Source organism: Aptenodytes patagonicus, chromosome Z (assembly GCF_965638725.1).
Source record: "Aptenodytes patagonicus chromosome Z, bAptPat1.pri.cur, whole genome shotgun sequence".
Lineage (NCBI taxonomy): Eukaryota > Metazoa > Chordata > Aves > Sphenisciformes > Spheniscidae > Aptenodytes > Aptenodytes patagonicus.
The window spans coordinates 83,580,448-83,594,478 of NC_134982.1; positions in this window are offsets into that span (position 1 = coordinate 83,580,448).

Genomic DNA, 14,031 nt, shown 5'->3' on the forward strand with positions numbered 1-14,031 from the left:
GTATGTTTCAGAAAGCTTCTCTGGTTTTGTGTTTCATTTTATACCCACACATATATATAAAGAACCATTTACAAATACATACCCATCTGTAAATATATATATGTGTATGAAAGCACTTATTTTTATTACAATTCTTTCTCTCTACACAATTAATATAGATTCAATAGGTTAGTATATAGTGTTAATTAAAAAACATTGGTTTTTGGAGACATGTTTGAGGATTAACAGCTTTGGAATACCATGTGCTAAACTCTCTCCCTGATAAATACTTAATTGGCAATAAAAATACTAATAGCTTATTAATATTTACCTTATGCTAAAATTGTTTCATAGTAAATGCTTACCACAGTTAGAAAACTTAAACAAATCCATGGATACTTAAAGCACATGCATATGACCCTGTGTTCTTGCTGCTCCTTGTGAGACATTTATGAGATTTATGAAAAACAAAAAGGAAAATATTAGTTTTCTCCTATTCTGGGGAACTTATTCTGTATGATAACACACTCCAGTTACTTTATAACCAGTCAGTTAGACTTAAGCCATAAGCAGTAGCATTCAAACCTGTGCTTTAGCTAAGGAACAAAGGTCAAAAGAGGCATATAAGAGAAGCAGGAATTATAATTTCTTCTTTTATGTTGTTTGTTATGTTATGTTATGTTATGTTATATTATATACCTAAATATCAGTATCAGCATCCTTTATATCATATTTTCTCAAAACATATTCTTATGCAAACCCTTTTCAAATCCCTTCTGAGGATATTTAATCTCACGATGGCTACTTGCTTTCGATGCTATGATGGTCCTGAACCAGCACTGTAGTTTCCCTGGTCAGGGGAAGCAGAGAGTTTGCTATCTCGAACCTTTCCGTACCAATTATTGGAAATGGCTCCATTCGCTTTAATTCTGAACTATCGTGTGAACTGGGCATAGATAACTTCAATTAAACTGATGAACTACACAAGTTGTACAGGTAGTGCATATATGTTTAAGAACATAAGAATGTATGTAATGTGGAAGTCAGTTTGTGTAAAGGGTTAAGGAAGTAAATAATATACCATTAAGTTATAAATGCAAATCCTGTTTTTAAAAAGGAAAAAAAAAAAGAAGGATTTTTGCAATTAGTTACAGACATTGTCATCTTAGTTTTGGAAGCAACATGACAAACATAATTTTATTCAAATATAAAATGATTGAAATGAAATGCAAATATTTCTGTTAATCAAATTTCAGTTTTCTGTGTAAAGAGATTTTTATTCCACCTACAGTTCAAACTGAACTTAAGGGAAAAGAAAAGAGTATTATAAACTTCAAAGAAGCAAAGATTTATTATTTAGATTGTAGGATATCTATTTCCTACATTTCCAAAGTGAAAATCTAAAAAAGCCCAAAACACATGGGGTACTTGAAAGTTGGGCATGTATGTAATTTTCATGTCACAACATTCACAGAGGAGCCAGACATAAATTCTGAAATAGAATAGAATAGAATAGAATAGAATAGAATAGAATAGAATAGAATAGAATAGAATAGAATAGAATAGCTTGGGTTGGAAGGGACCTCTAAAGGTCATCTAGTCCAACCCCCCTGCCTTGGGCAGGGACATCTTCAACTAGATCAGGTTGCTCAGAGCCCCGTCCAACCTGACCTGGAATGTTTCCAGGGATGGGGCATCCACCACCTCTCTGGGCAACTTGTGCCAGTGCTTCACCACCCTCAGCGTAAAAAATTTCTTCCTTATATCTAGCCTAAATCTACCCCCCTTTAGTTTAAAGCCATTCCCCCTTGTCCTGTCACAACAGGCCCTGCTGAAAAGTTTGCCACCATCTTTTTTCATTCTTGACAGCCATTTCCATTTGGTAAGTACATCACAGCGATTTCTTCTCTGAAGAGATAAAATAAATAAATAAATTCCAAAATATTGCAACAGTGTTACTTTATAAAAATAAGGACTCTGAGCAAGCTTTTTAATAGTTGAATTATTAACGATGGTTTCAGAGGATATGCACAAGGTGGACTCTTCCCGGTCCTCAGTACGGACAAGGTATGCTGTGCCTGTTGCTCAGTCAAGGGCTGATGATGTGGAGGTTGTTCCCCTGCAAGCAATTCCCCCCATCCCCATATTCCTACTGGCAGGAAGGTGCTCCTCACCCAGGGTGACACAGCCACCGCCTCAGAGGCTGTTTGGTAGGACTGAGAGCCAATGTCACCACTTCTGGTGGACACAGATATCCCCTGCTTTTGTTGTACATGTTCCATGTACAGGCTCTATGCCTGGAGCCACCCCAAAATTGCTTGTCCCCTACCCCCAGCTGTAGTTCACAAACACCTGTGCCCAGTCCCATCCCATTTCTCATTCCCAGCAGTATTTCTCAGGATGACTCCTTGTGTCATTTTGGGAACTGATGCACTTGGTGGCAGTGGAAAGAAACTCTTTCTCGCCACAAACCAACACATCTACTTAGGGCATCCAGCTTGCTCTTTAAGATATTAGTATGAAGTATGCATAATATCATTCATGGCCTTAAAATAACAATTTTGGTAATGCTGTTAGATATGAAAAGTAATTCATAAACTATTTTGGATCTATATAATCTACATCTATTTAGCACTATGAAGTTTACATTCAATTTCAGCCTTATAGGTTCTCTTTAAATTGCTCACTTCAAACATATGCTGTCTGGAATTGTTAACTGCAGATTTGCTACCTCATGTGACACAGTTTGTATCCCAGAACTAGATGATGATAACATTTTAATCTGGAGATGAATGGTAAATAATGAATATTGTACTTTCATTGTAAGCTGTTGGACAGATAATAATTTATGACATAATTCATAAGACCTGAAGGATTTGTGAATATTTTCATAAACAGCCCAAGGCAGACTAAAAAGTACAACTATAAAGCAAGCTGTACTTCACATATTTCCAGAATATTAAAAATAATTATCCTGTCAACTCTATCACTCTTGTCATCCATTAATGCCCAGTCCATGCTGTCTGGGAAGAGCATATGCACTCCTCCTTACATTGAGGTACGTTTGGCAACTTGTTAAATAAGACAAAGCTATTGGTAAGGATTTTGAGAGGGAGAATACAGCATATTTCTAAAAGACTGTAGCCTGCAATGGTCCCTTCTAGTTCCCTTATAATGGAAACTGCAGGGAAAGGAAAGGATCTGTACATCCATATACGTCGGGTGTAAAGGTGCAACTGACCTCTGCCGTAAGTTAGTGCAGAGTATCGTGTGGTGGTTTCCCATCTGTTTTTCATCCTTTTGAGGCAGATATATTCTCAACTCGTAGAGGCTCTATCCTGCATGAAGGACTGCTCTTGCACCTTTTGTATAAAGCAAAGGTGTTTGCATCCTATCACAATGAATGGAAAAAGTGTCTTATGTTTAGGAATATATAGAGACGTGTTGATAACTAGTGTGATTTTAATGCATATCACTAACATAATTGATTTTATGTCGTCTTTATACAAGAGTGAAAGTAGTAAAAAACCTGCATTTTTTCATATTTGACTGGTGATATAACACACTTATTAGATATGTCAACTTTAGCACTAACGTCATTTGAAAGTTACTAATACTTCATGATTTCGGTATTCTACATGAGACTTTGTAAAAGATGAAGATATTTCATTCCCACTGTCACATATGAAAGGTTTAATTTATCCATAAAACTTTAAAATACTGAATTCTTATGGATAATAGTTTCCAACTATTTACTGACATTCAATCATTATGTAAGAAGAAGATGTTAATATGCTGCATGAGGTCACTAACTTTATGTAAGAATATTGCTACTTTTTGGAAGCTATAGCAAAAACATATGCATATAAGCAAGTTTAATTTTGTTATGGGGAGGATAAAATTGTCACTAAATAGCCACTGCTGTAGTCAGTAATAATTACAAAAAAGATATTCTGCCATTATAATATAGGCTGTGGGGTTATTCCTGGATCATGTTTTTGAGATATTTGGGTCGGAGGGGTAAATTAATACAGGGAAAACACAGTAAATTTACAAAATGAAGACAGTGAGATTAATCTTTTCAAAACCTAAACATGTGAGTGTACAATATCTGTTAAAATCTTAGAAGAATTTATATTATGTCTGTGATTTAGAAAACCAGAAATATCAAAGGGTGGTATCCAAAGTTCTCCCCTTCTCTATTGGTTTAGAGATACTCAGACGGGGAAAAAACATTATTAATATATTATTAAATATCCTTCTTTGGGCTACATATACTTTGCAACATTTTTCAACCAGCTGAGGGTTACAGCTGATGAGATATAATGATGCTGGTGAAGTTAACATATAGCTGATATTCTAAAAAACTTTTTATTTTCAATTTGATTTGACTTAGTCACACATTTATTACTGACAGATATCTGATGAGCTGGACTTTCTATTCAAATATCCTTGACACTTAGCTTGTTAGCAAGTCTGATGGCAGTTCTCTAAGCAATGATGGAGAAACTATTTGACCTCTTTAGCTGAAGTGGGCAAGACAGGGACATGAGGTTGTTGTTCAGGAGTGCACAGTTCAATTAAAGAGAGTGTGTCTTGTGCTGAGCCAGGCCCTCCGCACAGTTTAAGATAGTATCATATTTGCTGCTATATAAATTGTCTTCTGAGGGCTGGTATACCAGCCAAAACCCTTCTGGGTGTGGGAAGCTGCTGTGAATGCTCCCACTCCACACTCCTGAAATCCAGTCTCAGCAGTAGAGGGTGAAAAATATGGGAATCTGGGAACCATTAAACCAGTGCTGCTGCAAAATAATTAGCCTTAAGTGGTCTTACCCCGACACTTTGTTCCACCAGTCAAGTGTAACAAATCTGTAAGAGCAGAGTCAATAGGGATAGAACTCCACTGAATTTAGGCATTTTGCTAGCTTATAACTGCTACAGATCTGCTGTAATAATTGCAGGTGAGGTACATCATCTTGCAAAGACATTTTATCCATCATCATTTTCCTTCTTTCTGCCTAGTTTTGGATGAGCTAGCTACTACCATATAATTTGTGAAGGATCACTGATATGCTAGCAAATGAAGATGCTATGTGGATTATTTTCATATCAGCTGTTCAACCTCCAGATTAATATTGCTCATTAGATGGATAAATGTAATGAAGCAAGTGCAGTATTAATAGTTAGAGGGGATCCTCAGCTGGGGTTCAGCAGAGATACCTTATATTTTGGAGAGGGACAGAAGAAGATTGAGTCTTGCTCTCATGACATGTGACATCCTGCATTTCAAAATCTAATCCTTCAATTAAAAGTAAGAACAAATCACTCACTGTTGTGTCTCTCACTCACTGTTGATTTCAGTAAGGGTATCTCAGCTCATAGCCACTGAAGTCATAGTCATGAAGACAACCTTTGCGTTATGAATGGAAGAAGAAAAGGGCTCATTGGTATTTGCCTGAGCAAGCAGACACTCAGAAACAATCACTGCAAGGTGTGAATTCTCCCATTCATCTTATTAATATCATTAACTCTGGATCTCAATTATGCCACCTGATCTGTTAAGTACAGCTATCCCTTTGATGACCAAGCATATATAGAAACAGAAAAATTGCCCTAGCTGATAGCATGGTATTCAGTGCATTAAGGTAAGGAATAATATGTCATAAAGATCTGTACACTTCAGTGCATATTTCATTATATTAGTGATACATTACACTGACATCTTGAACGACACAGGCTTATGAGTGAGCCTGGTTGGTTAGAAATGCCAGAAAAACACCCTTTCCTTTTTTTTCCCCCTCTATATTTGACACCTGGTGCCAGACACAGTGAGTCACAGGAATTAACTGTCTGCCAAGTTCCAGCTGGCATGTTTCTGCTTCTGTGGCTGCTGAAACTTTTCACTTTTGCGAAAACATGAAGTGTTTGGGCCAGAGGCTAACCAACAAAGGCTGATTTTGAACCTGAGCTTGTCGATCAATCTTTATTGACTTAACATATTTTTCATCTGACTACCAAATAACATTTATTGTTCGCTGTCTTTCTTTTTTAGTGCATGATGAGAGTCGGAGCAGATCTCATATTCATTTTTCAGTTTCAAACATTGGTGTTTTTAATATAATTCATTAATCCAATCTGGTAGTTTTATTTATTTAATTTTGCTCCACAGCAATGTCTGGCAACGTGTGGATGTATACCCAGGTTTTTTCAACTCTCAGTCATTTAATTTGTGAGGTAGATTTCATCCCTAAGAAGACCTGATTGCATGTGGGATGGATGTTTCTCAGAAACAAGGCTGACTAATCAGAAAAAGCAGCAACTTACAGTGATGTCATTCCCACTATAGACAAAGCAATAATGATTGGAGCTGGCTCTCGTAAATTAGATGTAAAATGAGATATTTGATTTCTTTTGCCACTATTACCACAGTATGGGAAAAACAAAATTGCACTTCTTTCTCATCCTCACTGAGCTTTGTGCCTGCAACAGGGATGCATTATAACTTATTTTTCTTATGATCTACAAAATTAATGTGAGGAAGCTGAAAAGACTGAGACTGTGGAGGAATTGCTTGTTTCTGTTGGTAAATTAATTTTGTGATAGCTTGTTGCTCTGGACAGATCTCTTTTTCATCCGCACCAAAGATTAGACTTCAGAATTTTTTCACTGTCTTGTGAAATGTCACTGAGCAGATGGTGCTTTTCACTGTTTTCTTGATTAGAACCCAATCTGTCAAAGTGCTTACACACATGCTTAACTTAAGCACAGCAGCAGTCCCATTTGTATCAGTTTTATAATCAGTTTTGTAGATTTTGGGTTTTAAATAATCCTACCAGCTAAGGAAAAATTTCCTTAAAATTCAGCACTCAGTTACATGTTAGCTAACTAAAAAACTTATTTAAACCTCTGACTGCAAAGAAGCTGTTGTCAGAATCCCTCATTTGTGAATATACTTCAATGTGGATAACTGCATACACTAGCAACAGGTTAACAAAACAAAGTAAGAACGAACTGCATGAAATACAAATTAATAATAACAGCAGTCTCTCTGTCATAAATAACAATTTTTTAATAAGAATATATACATAGATTTTTTTAAAAAAACATAATGTTTGGGGTTATATCCTCAGACAACTCTCACCAGCTCACATACACAAACCCTCAAGTACATTGCTTAAACCGAATATTTCCCAGCTCTCTTCAGCAGGAGGCATTAAGCACTAGAAATCTCTTCCTGCTACAGGATTTGAAGTGGTGATTCCATCGTTTGTGAGTATGCAAAGAATGGAGAAGTATTTGTAGTTTCTTTTAAAACTTGTGAGGAAGAACAAGTTGCAGCCTGATAGAAAGTTCAGCATCTGAATCCCCTTATCTGAGCTTGCAGGTTCAAAGCCATACTTCCTATTTTTTAAGGGCTCGCTCCTTGCACCAACCTATGAGCTAATTATCTCTCCCTTTAAACCTGGGCTACTGAACAATTCAGTTTAAGGGTGGAGAAGGAAAACGTTTCAGTAAGCATGACTTTTCAGGTAGGACGCTGTCCTTGTACTTTCCCCAAACAACAATACTATAGATTTCACTAAATGCTTTTGGATGAAATATCATTTCCTGCAGGTGAGCAATGAACAAGCACAAACAGCACACAGTCACCCTTCTATTATTTTGTGTCATTTAGTTTGTGGTTTTTTGTTGGTGGTTTTTTTTTTTCCATACATCCAAGGCTACACTATTAAGACATCTTTTGAAACAAACACATTAGGGTATGAAGCCACAGGTCCTACTATGGATCAGTAACTTCATATTACATATAAAGATGATTCTCAGATGAAACATGAAATCGGCTCCTAAAATCAGGAAGGACACATTTTCTGACATCTATTTTCATAACAACTATGAAAATAAACTCTAACTTCACCTCAGCCTCACTTTGCCTTAAGCCTTTGTCTCATTCTTTTCTTCACCATAATCACTATTTTTGGTATATCATATTAAATTTAATCATATCAATTTAAATTTAAATTGTCTGCTCCAACACTACTTTCCTCTTCTTCAATGTATTATTTCTTTTTTCTTCCTTCTGATTATACCACTTGGAAAGAAAAATTGTTTATGATGAAAAAAATCCATTTACAGCAGCAACAAACAGTCACAGATCCATAGTTAATGAAAAAATAGAAGTAATGCAGTACTGAAATTACTTTACTTCAGGGCAGAAGATTTATCAGAGTATTTCTTTGCATTGGATGCCAGTTCATCCATTATAATGTATATTTTATTTGCTGGATTGTTTCATTACACAATAAAATTAATTGTCTCCTATCTGGTGTTAGCCAAAACATCATGAAACGCTGAATATAGTCATGGCCAAAATATACTATAATAGTAGTGTGTTGAAATGGTGTCTGTGATTTTAACAAAATAAACACCATTCAGGTGTTCTGTTCCAGGTCCTTCCACAAGAGTTATTTCATCATGATCACTTCATTGTCATTTTATCCTTCATGTCATACCCCCTATTTGTTTTTCAATTCATTGTCTGTTGCCATACATTTTGAGTGCAAGCTTTTTGCGATAAGGAATATGCTATTATTGTACTTTTTCACTACAACTATAAAGTGCCTAGTACATTGTAGCTCACATCTCTGCAAAGATGTACAAATGAAATATGAGCAACTGTTAGATGAAATAACAAAAGTGATTACACACAGAAAATGTGCAAAAAGGCTGTTTCAGTTGCACTGACAGTCATAATTTGAAAAAGCTCAAACTGCTGTAGATCAGTCCTTATTCTTGAATATGGCATGATGTAAGATTGTATTTAATGTACACCTAAAAAGGACTTATGACAGACACTTAGAATGATGGCATAGGATTTCAAGAAAATGCTGAGTTTTTGATGATTGATAAACAAATCTGACAAACACTGGATCCTATTTTTCCTGAAAGCAGGCTTAAATATGCTCAAATTCATTAGCCTAAACAACCTTTCATCTGCATCCTCAGGTTCAGTGATTTTTAATAGCCAAGGGTTTCAGAGGTTTCCTTCCATCCTCATTCTCTCAAGTTTTTCTGTACTCTCATGCTAAATCCTTGAAGAATCCCTGCCTGTTTTTATCTGACTCAACTCTGTCAGGTGTTTGCTGTGTTCATATAGGAACTGTATGCATGTGAAATGTAAAATTCCCTAACATCTATAACTCTGCAGAAAGGAAGACCATAGTAGAAAATGTTCAGCTTAGACTAACTGACCCTAAATTTAGATTACATGAGAATTTGTCTGTCAAAGGAATTTGTCTTTACTAAGTATTTACCATCTTCAGTGAATGAAAGAATTATTCTAGATCAAGTAGGAATGGCTTTTTGGTGGTGAATTATAATGACGTACTTCAGATCTCTCTGCCCAGTTTCAGTACGTGCTCCAGTGTGCTGTTTTGGCTGGGATAGAGTTAATTTTTTCCATAGTGGCTGGTATGGGGCTGTGTTTTGGGTTTGTGCTGGAAACAGTGTTGATAACACAGGGATGTTTTGGTTATTGCTGAGCAGTGCTGACACAGAGTCAAGGCCTTTTCTGCCTCTCACCCCACCCCACCAGCGAGCAGGCTGGGGGTGCACAAGAAGCTGGGAGGGGACACAGCTGGGACAGCTGACCCCAACTGACCCAAGGGATATTCCACACCACATGACGTCGTGCTCAGCACATAAAGCTGGGGAAGAAGAAGGAAGGGGGGGACATTTGGAGTGATGGTGTTTTTCTTCCCAAGTCACCGTTAGGTGTGATGGAGCCCTGCTTTCCTGGAGATGGCTGAACACCTGCCTGCCCATGGGAAGCAGTGAATGAATTGCTTGTTTTGCTCTGCTTGCACATGTGGCTTTTGCTTTCCCAATTAAACTGTCCCACAGTCTCAACCCACGAGTTTTCTCACTTTTACTCTTCTGATTCTCTCCCCCATCCCACCGGGGGGGAGTGAGCGAGCAGCTGGGTGGGGCTTAGTTGCTGGCTGGGGTTAAACCACGACATCCAGGCATGGAAATGTTGAAATATTTCACTAAAATGACTAAAGTAATTTTACAAATGAAGATAAAGGTTGATTTTTCTCCTAAATTTATTATCAGAAGCATTCAAACATGTGAAAAATAGTATTAATGATAATAAAAATAAAATTGGATAGAATTGTGCTGAAGAAAATTTAAACAAACTGAAGTTTGCAACCATTAAGAACAGGAGCTGGCACAGTGTTTTACTTCTCCACCTTGACTGCAGCCAGCATGGACTCTCACAGATTAGATGATGCAGACTGTTATAGAAGACATTTGCTGAGGAACTTTATGGGAGTCATAATAAAACGTGTCAATAGTCAACAATTAAATGTGAGCTCACTATTTTGAGCAGGTGCAAGCAAGCCTTACCCAAAACAGCTAGGTGTCAGCTTTTGGCATAATGTGTGGAGTCCATTTCATTATGGTGTTTGCTAGTGTTACATACGTTCTGCTGAGGATCGGTTTATCTTCAGAACCCATTTGAGTTCCCGTGAGCTGGAATATAAGGTACTGCTAGCTCACATTGGCCTGAAAAATAGTGTGTAGTCACACCCAACAAAGAAGTGATTACAGGGAACAACTCTTTAGAGGATTAGGCCTCAGACTGCTTAAACTTCATCACTAGCGTCTTGATCTATATAGTTTTTAAGTAGCATAAAATCTTCAGCTTTTTTGCCTGAATGATCATCTCATACCTCATCAGTAGAGATTTTTACCAAGTGTCTGAAATAACATAATATCAGAACTATGTTTTTTCAAAATTTTTTTTTCAAATGAGGGAACCATTAATAAGTATTGTACCTCTCTTTTGTACCAATAAAAATTTTAGTAAATTTAACACATGGGTCTTAATTTGAACTGATGGGAGGGTAGAATCTGTTGACATAAATCTCCACAGAGACAACCTAATCTTCAAATAGATTAATATAATATCAAATTAAGGTTATAATTGTACACATTGTATTTGAATGGTTGGTAAACTAGGCTTTGAGATGGTAAAATGTGAGTGATTGCAATGGAGTCTGCATAAAAGAAACTGTTGTATCTAACAGGCCAGCTACCTATGGAGAAAAAGCCAGGACAGACCACAAATGTTAGAAGGAAAAACAAAGTGAGAAAGTTTTACAAATTACGATTCCTTCAGTAGATTCCAATCTGACCAATTAATACCAGTAGAAAGAAAAACTGTTAATGGAAGCTGAACTGAAAGTCGTACTTTATCTCCAGAGACAAAGCAGACCTCTGTCAAGTATTTCTTCTTTCTACCTGTTTAATGACATGCTGATGTATTCATACACAAGCCTGAGGAGCTGGCAAGTGATGAACAGACACGGCATCAAGGTATGCATTAAGCAAAAGGGAGAAACTTAATGTTCTTTTTCTATCCTAAAATTACAAGATAGAACACATATTTTCAGTTTAATTCTTCCAGGTGTTGGGGAATAAAAAATTGATTTTGGATCTGCATTGAGAACAGCTAATGAATAATCAAGAAGGGTACTGAATGCACTGGAAAAGGTGGTCAACACAGGAGATTCTGGTAATTTTTATAGACTTTAAGGTAGCATGTTAGTTACCATTCCACCTCACCAGCCAAAATAATCTTTCCTTACACTGAGGCTCTCTGGGGAAGGGTTAGAATTGCCTAATAGAGTCTTATGACTTAATGATAGCTTTATCTGTTTTTGAGGAACACTGTGCTTTCCGATTCCTTCCCTGGAGATGTTTTGTGCATGCTGAATGGGAAAGGAACACCTCCGAGGAGCAGAAGCCTGTAGCTGCCAATACCTGAAGGCTATAAAACCACTCTCGCACGCATTTCACTGAATCTAACCCTTTCTTCGTGCTAAGAGTTGATAGAACTACTACATCAGAAAATTGCTATGAGGAGATTGTACCATCATTTATGAATAAAATAGCTATACTAAGCAACATTTAAAACAGCATAGCTTACCCTCCCTCTCCCCAGCTATTATTTTAGTATGTCATCCTACACTTTTGCCTGAAATATATATCTTGTAGTCAATTATAAATAAAAACTGTCTTATAAATAATGTTTTACAGCTTATTGCAACCAATAAAGAATAGCACGGAATGTTTTGATGTCTTCAAAAAATGAACTATGACACATTAACATGAAATTTATTTTTTTCATTTCCCATTCTAAAAGTTTACACACAGTTCTTTTTTCTCACCCTTCAGTTAAACCTAAAGCTTTTGCATCATTTCTGTTTCTGCTAGTGATTTATCCAGGCATATAGACATCATGCCATAGCCATCTAAGCAGCAATAAAACACAATTCTGAGCAATAATGACATTTCACTACCTAATATCTCGGTTATTTTGATATTGACTCTACAAGTGTAACACTGCTTATGAAATGTATCTTTGGTATTTAACAGCAGGCTGTGATTTCTGTTTTCATCCATAGTTAATCGATCTACTAATTATGACCCAAAGGTGCAGAAAACATAATGTGCTCATGGGTTACATCTATGTGTAACTAGAGAAAGCTAAATATGCAAAGTAGTAATAGGTATGGTGCTATGATTTTCAACAATTCTAAAGGGCTGCATTTTTCTTTGGTGCACAATTATGTTGAGATAATAGAAATATCATAGTGTATATAATCACATACCTACCAGAACAATTTTTTCCCTGAATACTTGCAAGGAAATAGTCCTTTGTGTACTTTCTGGGATTTTTTTTTTTTACTGATTGGTTTTATTAGCATCTTTTGAATAGCATATTTTTAGTAGAATGTTCTAAATGAAAGGATTAGAAAACTCACAGGGAATGAATTCTGAATTTAAAATTTCAAGAAGCCAAACCAGAAGCCTGGCACAGGACAGACTTTAATCTTCTAATCTTTGAAGGAAAAAATTCCCTTTTTTCCTGATAACAATCATTAATTTACAAATTGTCTGCAGATGCAGAGTAATTTCTAGAGATTATTCTGGTAAAAACTTTAAATGACAAATAAAATTAAAAATTGTCTTGGAAATTCAATTTTCTTTATGACATAATATTTTGTTTTCTACTGTAAGGCATTAATGACTTTTTTCCCTCCTTAATATAGAAAAACAGAGTTACATGATTTAGTTATCTGATTTTTTAAATCTTCATGTTAGTATTTACAAGACATGCAGATATATCAAGGTCACTTTACCTCTGAAGGTTTCTGCAATTTTGAGAGATCCACAGCAATTATTATGAGCTTATCCAATGTCTCCTTTTCCCCTATATGTGACAATTTGTTACCATTTTTTCTCCATTTCTGTTGCAGATATGGACACTGTATTGTGCTCCTGATAAAATGTTTCAAAGCATTTACACATTTTGTGGCTTTGGTTGTTTCTTTCTTTGATATAAAAAGCCTGAGAATGTGTTCAAAAGCTGGAAGAAGAGAAAAAAAAAAAACAACAGACAGATCTGATTCAAAGGTTACTTTTCAAAGTATATTGAACTCTTGAATTATCCATCTTCTATTTTTTTATTTTTAAATAGTCATGTTTAGATCAATATTACTTTTTCATCACCAGTTCAGAGGTTTTCTTGTGATCTTCTTTTTTGGTATTAAGGTTAGAACTATTTCAGTACAGTTAGCATTTTAGTACCCTTTTTTCCTAAATTGTATATTATAGCTGAACAGAAGACAAATGCCCTGTGGGCTTTTTATGTGATCATCCTATTGTGTTATTCCTTCTAAGGAGCAATTTGAGAGGTGGCTACTGCTTCATTTATGTGCACAAATCCATATATTGACCCCTTTAAATTATTATACTTTGTAAACTACCAGCAGTTTCTTTCTTGTTTCTCTTTTTACTGCTTCTCTCTGCTGAAGCAAGCCTACTTATCTTAATATCCAGCGTGAAGTTAACAAGCCACACTTGCATCAGTTAGTCAGCAGAAACAAATTACGAGGTCCCTACAGGGTTCCCAGACATGCCAAGAGAAGTTCAATCTAGATAGCCTGCAGATGCTGTTTATTAAGTCCCACAAAACCATCCTCC